This window comes from Bos grunniens, chromosome 16 (assembly GCF_055505025.1).
Source record: "Bos grunniens cultivar Pamir isolate PY7600 chromosome 16, Bosgru_T2T1.0, whole genome shotgun sequence".
Classification (NCBI taxonomy): Eukaryota; Metazoa; Chordata; class Mammalia; order Artiodactyla; family Bovidae; genus Bos; species Bos grunniens.
Window position 1 is genome coordinate 26499281 of NC_141180.1, and position 11198 is coordinate 26510478.

General features: G+C 43.0%; 1 pseudogene across 1 annotated transcript; it reads left to right on the forward strand.

Moving 5' to 3' along the window:
- The first annotated feature begins 5809 nt into the window (after positions 1–5809).
- LOC147356378 (PRAME family member 27 pseudogene) lies at positions 5810–9757 on the forward strand (annotated as a pseudogene). Its single transcript, XR_015142892.1, has 3 exons — positions 5810–5934; positions 6734–6997; positions 7980–9757. The product of XR_015142892.1 is annotated as a PRAME family member 27 pseudogene (transcript).
- Positions 9758–11198: the final 1441 nt, after the last annotated feature.

Below are 11198 nucleotides of genomic sequence, written 5' to 3' on the forward strand. Positions count from 1 at the left end.
TTATGTACCACAACTTTCTTATCCATTCATCTGCCGATGGACATCTAGGTTGCTTCCGTGTTCTGGCTATGGTAAACAGTGCTGTGATGAACATTGAGGTACACGTGTCTCTTTCAATTCTGGTATTCTTGGTGTGTATGCCCAGCCGTGGGATTGCTGGGTCATGTGGCAGTTCTATTTCCAGTTTTTTAAGGAATCTCCACACTGTTCTCCATAGTGGCTGTACTAGCTTGCATTCCCACCAACAGTGTAAGAGGGTTCCCTTTTCTCCACACCCTCTCAAGCATTTATTGTTTCTAGACTTTTTGATAGCAGCCATTCTGACCGGTGTGAGACGGTATGTCACTGTGGTTTTGATTTGCATTTCTCTGATAATGAGTGATGTTGAGCATTCTTTCATGTGTTTGTTAGCCATCTGTACGTCTTCTTTGGAGAAGTGTCTGTTTAGTTCTTTGGCCCATTTTTCTGATATTGAGTTGCATGAGCTGCTTGTATATTCTGGAGATTAATTCTTTGTCAGTTGTTTCATTTGCTACTATTTTCTCCCATTCTGAAGGCTGCCTTTTCACCTTGCTTATAGTTTCCTTTGTTGTGCAAAAGCTTTTAAGTTTAATTAGGTCCCATTTGTTTATTTTTGCTTTTATTTCCATTACTCTGGGAGGCGGGTCATAGAGGATCTTGCTGTGATTTAGGGACTTAGGGACTATTGCAACATATCACAAGCCCACATTTACACCCAGAACCTTAAGTTCATGCTTCTGATTGTAAATACATGTCCCAGAAAGTCCCATCAACTCTCCTAGTCAACATTTTCCAAAGCAGTTCTGCAAACCTTCTAAATGACCTGTGGGCTTCCCAGATGGCACAGTGGTAAAGAATTCACCTGCCAATGGAGCAGATGCAAGAGATATGGGTTCAGTTCCTGGGTTGGGAAGATCCACTGAAATATGGCAACCCATTCCAATATTCTTGCCTGGAGAATCCCATCAATTGAGGAGACTAGCGGCTACCATCCATGCAGTTGCAAAAGAGGTGGACACAACTGAGCATGCACGCACACACACATATCATCTTTCTTTTTCAAGTTCAAATTGAGCTGACATCTGAAAACATGGGTCTCTGTTCCCTTCACCATACACCTGTGTCCTAGATTTCAGTTTTCAACTGCCCAGGAAAATGCTTTTGATAGATGTACCCAATTAGGCAGGAGAATTGCAGTGGCATAGAAAGGACTCTTCATGATAGAATATATTATTGCCCCAGCAAGGACATGGACTGGAGTTAAGTCAGATGGCCCTCGGACCTCCAAAGCCCCTCATAGTCTCAATCTGCTCAGCCTGAAGCTGGGCAAGTCTGCCCAATGAAGGGCTCCATGAAAGCTATAGGTTTCCCAAGGGGCAGGATAAAACTCTTCCTTTTAACTGAGCAGCCCAGCAGTGTGACTCAGCAGTTTCTCCAAGATGGCCATGGAGTGGAGGTCCCCAAAGAGGGTAAAGGCCTTAGGCTGGAAGCGGTTGCTCAGGGCAGGCAGGGTGGCATTGAGTTAAAAGTCCATGATCCCACACTGCTCTGAGTGCAGTTTCTGGAGGGTGGCTGCAAGTTTCTTCAGTAGAGCTTGGAGGAGCCCAGAACTAATTTCAGTCATGGTGACACCACTTAGATTCAGGCCTTAGAGTTGACAGATGTCCAGACACGGGGACAGATGGATCAAATCTGATTCTGTAAGCCAGCAGTTAGTTACTGTGAGGTTTACCAGTGGGGTCTTCAGGCACCTGGGGAGAAAATACACAATTAGATCTGAGAAACCAAGGTGGCAGGGGAGCTCAAAATTTTGAAAACTGCTAATGTTGGAAGAAAGTTCATTACAAATAAAAGGGGTTCCCCTATTGATGAAAAAGTTAGTTGACAAGTGTTTCCTCTTTAAAGTGAAAGTGAAAGTACTATCCCCATGGACTTTATGACCCCATGGACTGTATGACCCCATGGACTGTAGCCTGCCAGGCTCCTCTGTCCAAGAAATTCTCCAGGCAAGAACACTGGAGTAGGTTGCCATTGCCTTCTCCAAGGGAATCTTCTGGACTCAGGGATCAAACTCCAGTCTCTTGTGTCTCCAGCATTGGCAGGTGGATTCTTTACCACTAGTACTACCTGGGGAGTCTGTGGGTGTTAACAGCAAAAAAACAAACAAAAAAAAGAAGAAGTCACAATCAAATGTACATGCATAAGCAAAGGGTTAAACTGTGAGACATTCATTTTATTGAATACTAGATGCCAGCTGACATCAATGAGGATAGATCTTTAAGACCTATCCTCAAGTGAAAATAAACAAGATTACCAAAACCACAATGGCAGTTTCTACAAGAAAGATGAAAGCAGACATTTCTATATGCTCATATAAACGTGTAGAAAGTCACAGAGAGGTCTAGAAGGTAAGCTACACTGTCCCCCCCAACTTTCTGGAGGGGAACCTGGGATGAGGAGGAGTTTCAGGGAAGGTGCTTGTTCTAAATGTATTATTGGGATATTTTACCCTGAGTGTTGGCCTGTCTTACTTGGGCAAAACCAGCAAAACTTGGAAAACATATCAGGTTTTCTTTCATATACAAATATATTCATCACAAATGCTATTTTTTTTTCATATCCAAATTTTTAAATTATTGATAGCCATTTAAAGTTGATTTTTCCCAAATTTACATTTCAGGAAAAGGTAACATTTGGTTATAAACTGATGGTAATGATTTCCATTCACTATGCAGTTAAAAGCGCTTACTATGGTACCAGGGTCCATGTTCAGTTGTGGGACCACAGGGTGGCAGAGAGACAGTTCCTGCCCTATGGGCCAATCTCTGCCAACAGGTGAGATTGTCAAGGAATAAAAATGTAATACATGCTGTTATCATACTATGCAGCAATCTTACTTCTTTGTTCTCCCTGAATGAATTGGAATCTACACCCACACAAAAACATTTAGAATGTTTCTTTCTGTGCATCCAGCCCCCTCTCCCAGCATGAGCCAGCTCAGAGCCTTCTCTCCAGCCCACCAGTGTATCCTCTTCTAGAACCTGGGGCCTGACTGCAATGCTGGGGCAACTTCCAATGGGATCAACAGAAATCAAGGGCAGAACCACACCTACAGGACTCTGGATCTCTGGGAGGGAGAGACAGAGGGGCTGAGACCAGGACCATCCCAGGGCCTGCAGTGCAGGTGAGCCCTATCCGTCTATCAGGTGCAGAGTCAGGGCCCCGCTGCCTCAGGTGTGCTCACACAGTCCTGTGTCCCTGCTCTTGAGAAGTCTCAGTTGCAGGACAGTTGTACCTGGCCTCGTGTAGGAGAGGACCCAGAACCCACCTGGGTCCAAAATCCACAAGGAGACCAGAGGCATTTGGCAATTGGGGGTACATTTTGGGAGGGTTGATCTCCTGGCCCCTTCCCTTCCCTTGAGTTCACAGTAGGTTTCCTTCAAGTCCTCCTGGGTTTCTTGCACCTGGAAGTCAGGCCAGAGTCCTGTGTAGAGGAGGAGCTCTGCTCAATATTCTATAATATTCCTTTATAGGAAAAGATTCAACCTGTATGGGATGAAGAATGGATATGTGTATATGGATAACTGAATCAATTACCTATACATCTGAAATGAACACTGTTGTAAATCAAATATAACTCAATATGAAATAAAAATTAAATTAGGAAAAAGATGAACTGCATAGTAGTAAATTATATCCCAACAAAGATGTTACATGGACATGAACTTGAGCAAACTCCAGGAGATTGTGAGGAACAGGGAGCCCTGGCGTGCCACAGTCCATGGGGTCATGAAGAGTGAGAAAGGATGGAGTGACTGGACAACAACAATAAAAGGTGTTACATTTTTAAAATGATACAATTCACATTACTTTTTTGTTTTAGTTTTGCAAAACATGGGTTTTTGGTAAAAATGTAATAAGAAAAATAAACCCAATTTTATACACTATCTTGAGTCATTCCAAGGTCCGGATCCAAGTTTGACCTCCTACATTGATTTCTGTGGTCATGTGATGCCACACTTCACACTTGAGTCATTCTGCCAGTGGATGGCAGATAGAAAAGATTCAATACACCTTTAGGAATGCCCTGCTCCACAATGTCCAGCCCTCACCCTTACTTCTCATTGTGATTTTGACCTGACCTGCTTTAAAGAAGCCTGACTTAACTCTGGAGGACTAACCACGTCCCCAATTTCGTTTCCTTTGCTTCCTGAATTAGCTCACAATCTACTATGTTACCTACATAACACCTAATTGACATTCTGATATGGGGACAACTTTGTGATGCTTCTTTGGGGAATGACACAACTGTCTGGAAACTATTTCAATTCTGGAACAGTTTCATAATTTTGATATGGCCAAAAATCCCTCAATAATGATAATTTTCATTTTGGTTTTTATTTATAATCTCAGAAACTGTTTAAACCCTTCTTTGTCTCTTACACTCAAGGCTGCAACTATTCCTGTTAGTGAAACTCAATCAAGATTTGTGGAGTGAATCAATGAATTATTCTTTGAATCCATCCCTTCTCCATACTCTTTCCTGAATGAATATCTGATTCAATCACTTCACCTGGATATAGGCTAAGATCTAATCAGGATTAACATGATGGACACTCTGGAATCTAATGATGCATTTGTCTCTGATTAGGTGTAAACAGTTGGAAAGGGGGACAATGTGATTAGAAAGGCCTATAAAAACCTCAGGCATTGAAGAAGAGATGCAGAGATTTCTCCCTCTGGAGTGACTCCTGGGTTCTCTACCAGATCTAAGATCTGAGCACCCCACCAACCATAGCACAGCTGGTAAGTTATCAGCCTCATAAAAGGACACTCTCGTTTTATCCACAGTCTGCAGGTCTCAAATGGTGACAGGCAACTCTGGATGGAAGGGAGAGTTTTTCTTTTTCTTTTTTTGAGTTTTTCTTTTTCTTTCTTTTCAGATGAACAGATTTAAGGCTTTGGTTTTGCCTTTCAGTTTACTGTTGCTGTAATCCCCAGAATATTGATTTGGACTTTGGTTTATATCATTTAAAATATCTTAACCAAGCAGATATTCTTTTTAAGGAAAACAACCTATCTGTTTGAAATTTATTTCTTGATATCTAATACATTTAAAAAAATACTTGGTGCACAAATGGCATTCATTTTAGAGCTATCTTATTAATCTTTACGGGCCAGATTAACTGGAAACTGAGGAAAGAGGCTGCATTGGTCCACATGATAGCTCCCTTCCCAGAGTTATGGCCCTAAGTGATGGACTGAAAGTTTTACCTGCAAAAAGATGGGGATCAGGTTTCAGGTTCCTTTGTACCCACTTCTCAGTGGGACATAACTCACAAAACAGTGGAAGGAGATGAACAGTGGTTACCTTTCTCCCTCCTCGGTACTTGTGGGATACTTGTTTTGATGCCAGGAGAGGCAGAGCTATGGCATTGTGTCCACTGAGCTTAGAGTGGAACTGGGAAAACTTGAGGCTCTTCCACCCCTGTCAGAGCAGTGACTTTGGCTCTGAGTTTGTTCCTCTGAAGGCTGGAAAACAGACTAATGTGTGTTCCTGCTTGGCCTGAGAAGTATACCTTGTTCCCTGACAGTTTTCACAGATTTCCTTTTGAAGGAGAGTCAGAATGAGTGTCCAGACCCCACTTAGACTCCTGTAACTAGCAGCAGGGAGCCTGCTGAAGGATGAAGCCTCGTCTATCGCTGCTCTGGAGTTTCTGCCCACTGAGCTCTTCCTGCCAAGTTTAAGAAGGCCTTCTATGGGAGACACCCAGAGACTCTGAAGGCCATGGTGCGAGCTTTGCCCTTTGTCCATCTGCCTCTGGGGGGCCTGATGCACATGCCTCACAAGGGAACTTTAGAAGCAATCCTGGATGGACTTAATGCCTTGCTTACCCACAAGGTTCACCTAAGGTGAGTCTGATCCAGGTACATTGGCAAGTTTAAAGACTTCTCTGAAGAGACTGCTGGTGTCAGGGAGAGTGGATGGCCAAGGAATGAACCAAAGGCTTCTGATGATGCCAACGAAGAAACACAGAGACTTGGCCATAGTTGAGCTCACTTTGGGAAATGCTTTCAGGAAGTGTAGGAGTGCCTAAGATGCAGGAGAGCCTAGGAGAATATACCCCCATTTCCTCCCAGGGATGCTAAAGATAGTGGAAATTGAAAAGCTATCTAAAGTGGAGGATGGAAGGGGAAAAGGAGACAGAGGAAGGTGGGGCAGAGAGGGAAGAGGACAAGGCAGCTGCTGATGTTAGAATGGTGAAGTACAAGCACAAGTAGGAAGTCCGAGTATTGCCTCAATTTGGAGACTGTGGTTTCATTCAATATGTATCTTAAACCATCCCACTCAATCTACTGTTTCCCATTAGGAGGTGCAAACTGCAGGTGCTGGATTTAAGGAATACTGGCCAGAACTGCTGGAGCATGTGATCTGGAGACATGGACCATGGGTCCTCAAGCTCACTGATGGCACCAATGTCTGAGGACAGTTTAAGGAAAGGAATACCCTTGGCTCCCTTGGAGGTGTTCATAGAACTTTGTCTCAAGGAAAGGACCATGGGTGAATTCCTCACCTGCCTCATCTTGTGGATGGCAGATAGAAAAGATTTGATATACCTGTGCTGTAAGAAGCTGACTATTGATTCAATCCCCATCAAAAACCTTATGAAGTTTCTGCATTTGATGAGAGTCGGACATGACTGAAGTGACTTAGCAGCAGCAGCAGCAGCAGTCTCCAGGAGGTGCAAGTGAATTGCATCTGGCAGCTGTCCACCCTGACCCTGTTTGCTCCTCTCCTGGGTCAGATGCACAGCGTACTGAGACTCATCCTCTCCCCCATTCTTGTGTCTGCCTTTGAGGAGCAGGAGCAGCAGGTTGTCCAATTTACCTCTGGGTTCCTCAAGCTGCACCACCTCCAGGATCTCTCTATGGAATGTCCCTCCTTCTTCAGTGGCCATCTGGACCAGATGCTAAGGTGAGACTGGCACCACTGACCGAGTAACAGTGAACACCACACTAGCATGTTATTTGCATGTTGTCCTCTGCAGCTCTATCCTGAAGTGTGGTATCACACGACCACAGAAATCAAGGTAGGAGGCCAAACTTGGATCCAGACTCTGGAAAGGGACACACTACTAAGGCGCTACAGATTGGGGAGTTCATATCTGCTGATGGAGGGTTTGTCATTTCTGCCTTAGGAAGGGTTATCTGTGTTCAGATGATTTAAGAACATAGGAAAGTGAAAGAGGGAGAGACCACATTAGACTTTAACGTTTTTAAAGAGAAGCTCTATGCTCACTAGCTTTGGGACCACAATGAGCCTGTCTCATATCGCCTATCTTCAAAAGATTGTTTTCTGCTCCATATATCTTAATAAAGATTCTGGAAATGATGGGAGCCAAAAGGATAGTAAAAATCTGTAGGTGATTTACAGATGATGCAGGGATGTAAGTGAGCCCCTGCTAACTGTCAACCTTAGCTAATGTTGTGGGTTTTGCCTAGGTTGGTTCTCTATTCATGTCACTGAGGTGCCTTATCTGACCAAGAGATAAGGAAGCCTTCGGACCAAGAAATGATTGAAGAAAAGCCTGGTTTGAGAGAATTTTTTCTTCCCCCCCAATAAAACAATTCAGTGATGTCTACTCTTTATTGAGACAAGGTGTCAGGCTCTTCTATGAGCTTGTTATAGAAAATCCATTATCTTGATTCATCCTCTTAAAGAAGTGGAATATGTTGTACTCTGCTTGAGAGATGAGGAAAAGAATTTTCCAGATTCTGGGAATTTGACCTGGTCATACAGTGAAAGTGAAGGGACTCAGGCTAAAATGAGACGACATCCTGGGTGCTGATTTGAAGGTGGTTAGAAAGACCTTGACTTTAGTCAAATCATTTGTCTCCCACCTGGAGGTCACTTGACTCCCCGATTTCTCAGACCTAATTTCTAGATTTCTCCTCAGGTGCCTGAAGACCAGCTTGGAAAACCTCGCAATAATGCACTGCCTGCTCACGGAATCAGACTTGATCCATCTGTCCCAGTGTCCGAGCATCAGTCAGCTAAAGGGCCTGGATCTGAGTGGGGTCATTGTGACCAACTTTAGGCCTGTGATCCTTCAAATTCTGCTGGAGAAAGTAGCAGCCACTGTCCTGGAACTGGGCTTAGATGACTGTGAGATCTTGGACTCCCAAGATCTTGAGGCCATCCTGCCTGCCCTGAGCCTCTGCTTCCAGCTCTGGTCCTCAGTCTGTGAGGGAACATCCTATCCATGGCTGCCACGGAGAAGCTGCTTCTCCATACTGCTGGGCTGCCCAATTTAAGTAAAGAATTTTATTCTGCCCCTCGGGAGAGTTATAGGTCTCAAGGAGTTTTACTCCAAGGGAGATTTGCTCAGCTTCAGGCTGGGTTGAAGGCGATTCTGAAAGTCTTAGGACAGCCCAGGACCATCTGGCTTAGCTCCAGCCCCTTTCTTCACTGCAGTGATGACATGCTCTATCACATGGAGCCTATTACCTACCACTGCAATAGTTCTGCCTATTTGATGCCTCTATCAAAAGCTTCCTTGGAAACTAAAATGAGGCTACAGTGGCATTGTATAGGAGCAGAGATCAATGGTTTTTCACATCTGTTTACTTCAAGTGGGAAAAGTTAAGGTGATCCAGTAAAGGTGCAGGATTGCAGGCAGAAATGTTGGCTTGGGGACTTGATATGACTTTGGGGGCCATGTATCCTATAGAGTTGGAAATGTGAACCTAAATTTCTTTGAGGGAAAAGGGCTTGAGATACTCTTGTTAGAGTCATACCTGAGTTGACTGAAATGTTGTTAAGGTTGTTAAGAAATGGTCAGAAATAAAGGGATCCTCAGTGAAAACCAATGGCACCCCACTCCAGTACTCTTGCCTGGAAAATCCCATGGATGGAGGAGCCTGGAAGGCTGTAGTCCATGGGGTTGCTGAGGGTTGGACACGACTGAGCGACTTCACTTGCACTTTTCACTTTCATGCATTGGAGAAGGAAATGGCAACCCACTCCAGTGTTCTTGCCTGGAGAATCCCAGGGATGGGGGAGCCTGGTGGGCTGCTGTCTATGGGATCACAAAGAGCTGGACATGACTAAGTGACTAACACATACACAGGGCTTCCCTGGTGGCTCAGTGATAAAAGAATCTGCAATCCAGGGACCTGGATTCGATCCCTGGGTAGGGAAGATCCCCTGGAGGAAAGCATGTCAACTCACTCCAGTATTCATGGCTGGAGAATCCCATGAACAGAGGAGTCTGGTGAGCTATGGTCCATAGAGTCTCAAAGAGTTGGGCACAAATAAAGCAACTGAGCACACAGTCATCATTACTTTGTTGGAGGCCTGGTTAACGATTGAGTAATGTGACAGACGACAGCCTTATAAAATAGACAAGATATAAGTAATACTACTAATAATATTAATAAAGTCTGAGTACAGCAGAAGCACAAGGTAGAAATAAGTTGAAAACGGCAAGAGAGAATAAATTAACACAATGGTTAGCATAACTAATTATAATCTGGTTGTAATAAACCATCAAGTCCAGATGGGAGTCAGATGGAGAAGCCAAATTCTAAAGTATCAGGAAGAGAGAAGTGGATAAATGCTTCACTGTTGTTTACAAAAGAATAATTTATCAACTTGTTGTAAGTCATAGTTAGCAAAGAGTAAAGATTTTCTGGAAAAGAAATACAAAAAGCCAATGTATTTCAAAATAAATCATAAAATTATAAATCATATTTTCAGTTCATTCATTCCATTCCCAATTATTTCCTATTGATCTGAATGAAGTCATCAGGTTTTCCATTAGTTTTATAATTTCTTACCCAGTTCAATGGAATGGTCTAAAATCACCAGAAATTTATATTTGCCTAAAAGTTCTCTTTATGAATCTTTTCAAAGATTTTCCTTTTATAAAAGTATCAGAGTAAAACAATTATTGTTGATAAATAACAAAAGACTTCAAGTGGTAGGATTAAAGATCTGATTATGATGCAATTGAAAGGAAACTTGGGTATTTCGGTGACACACAACATTTCAAGATAAGAACTAGAATTATGACTGATAACATTGTACCAGCACATATCAGGTTTTTAGAAAGTCCACATATATTTTAGAATATCTGTATTAATGACAGGCTTCCCTGTGGCTCAGACAGTAAAGAACCCGCCTGCCAACATAGGAGACTCGGGTTCGATCCCTGAGTCAGCAAGATACCCTGAAGAAGGAAATGGCAACCCACTCCAGTATTTTTGCATGGAGAATCCCATGGACAGAGGAGCCTGGCAGGTTGCAAAGAGTCAGACACAACTTGAGCGACTAACTGTATGAATGACACTTACACTCCAGTACTCTTGCCTGGAAAACCCCATGGACGAAGAGTCGGACTCAACTGAGTGACTTCACTTTCACTTTTCACTTTCATGCATTGGAGAAGGTAATGGCAACCCACTCCAGTGTTCTTGCCTGGAGAATCCCAGGGATGGGGGAGCCTGGTGACCTGCCGTCTACGGGGTTGCACAGAGTCGGACACGACTGAATCGGCTTAGCAGCAGTAGCAGCAGCAGCACCCACACAATATAACCCAAGAAGGGTTTACCACCACCTATGTGATGTTTCCACGGAATTAGCATACCAAATACATTTAATGTGTTTAATATTTCTCTTTGGGACTTTTCTGGGGCCTTTGGAAGCAGCTCAAAGTTACCTAGAGGTCAAAAGAAATTTATTTAGAATTTGACATGGGAAAATATGTCAAAGGTATCCAAATGTATCAAATGTGGTCATAGAGAAGCATAGGTCACTGTGAAACAATATTTATTCATTCAACCAACATGACAATAGAAGATTTTTTAAGGCAAATACAGATTATTAGAAAGCAAAGAAGCTCACAGTCTGTTATAAAAAAATAATTCAACTTAAAAAACAAACAAAAAATCCTCTGTTCTCTTAACAGAAAGAGAACAGTAAAATGCAGACCTGTACCAGCCCACTCTCAATGACAAACTTCATTTACTTAATTAAATTCAATCTGATTACACCCTCACTTTGTACAAAAATCTTTTCTTAGGGGTCTCTGTTTATAAACTTTACACGGCTTTCTGTATGTATAGTAGTCTATTCTTTATTCTCTTTCCTGTCGAGAAACAACCAGCTTTAGTAC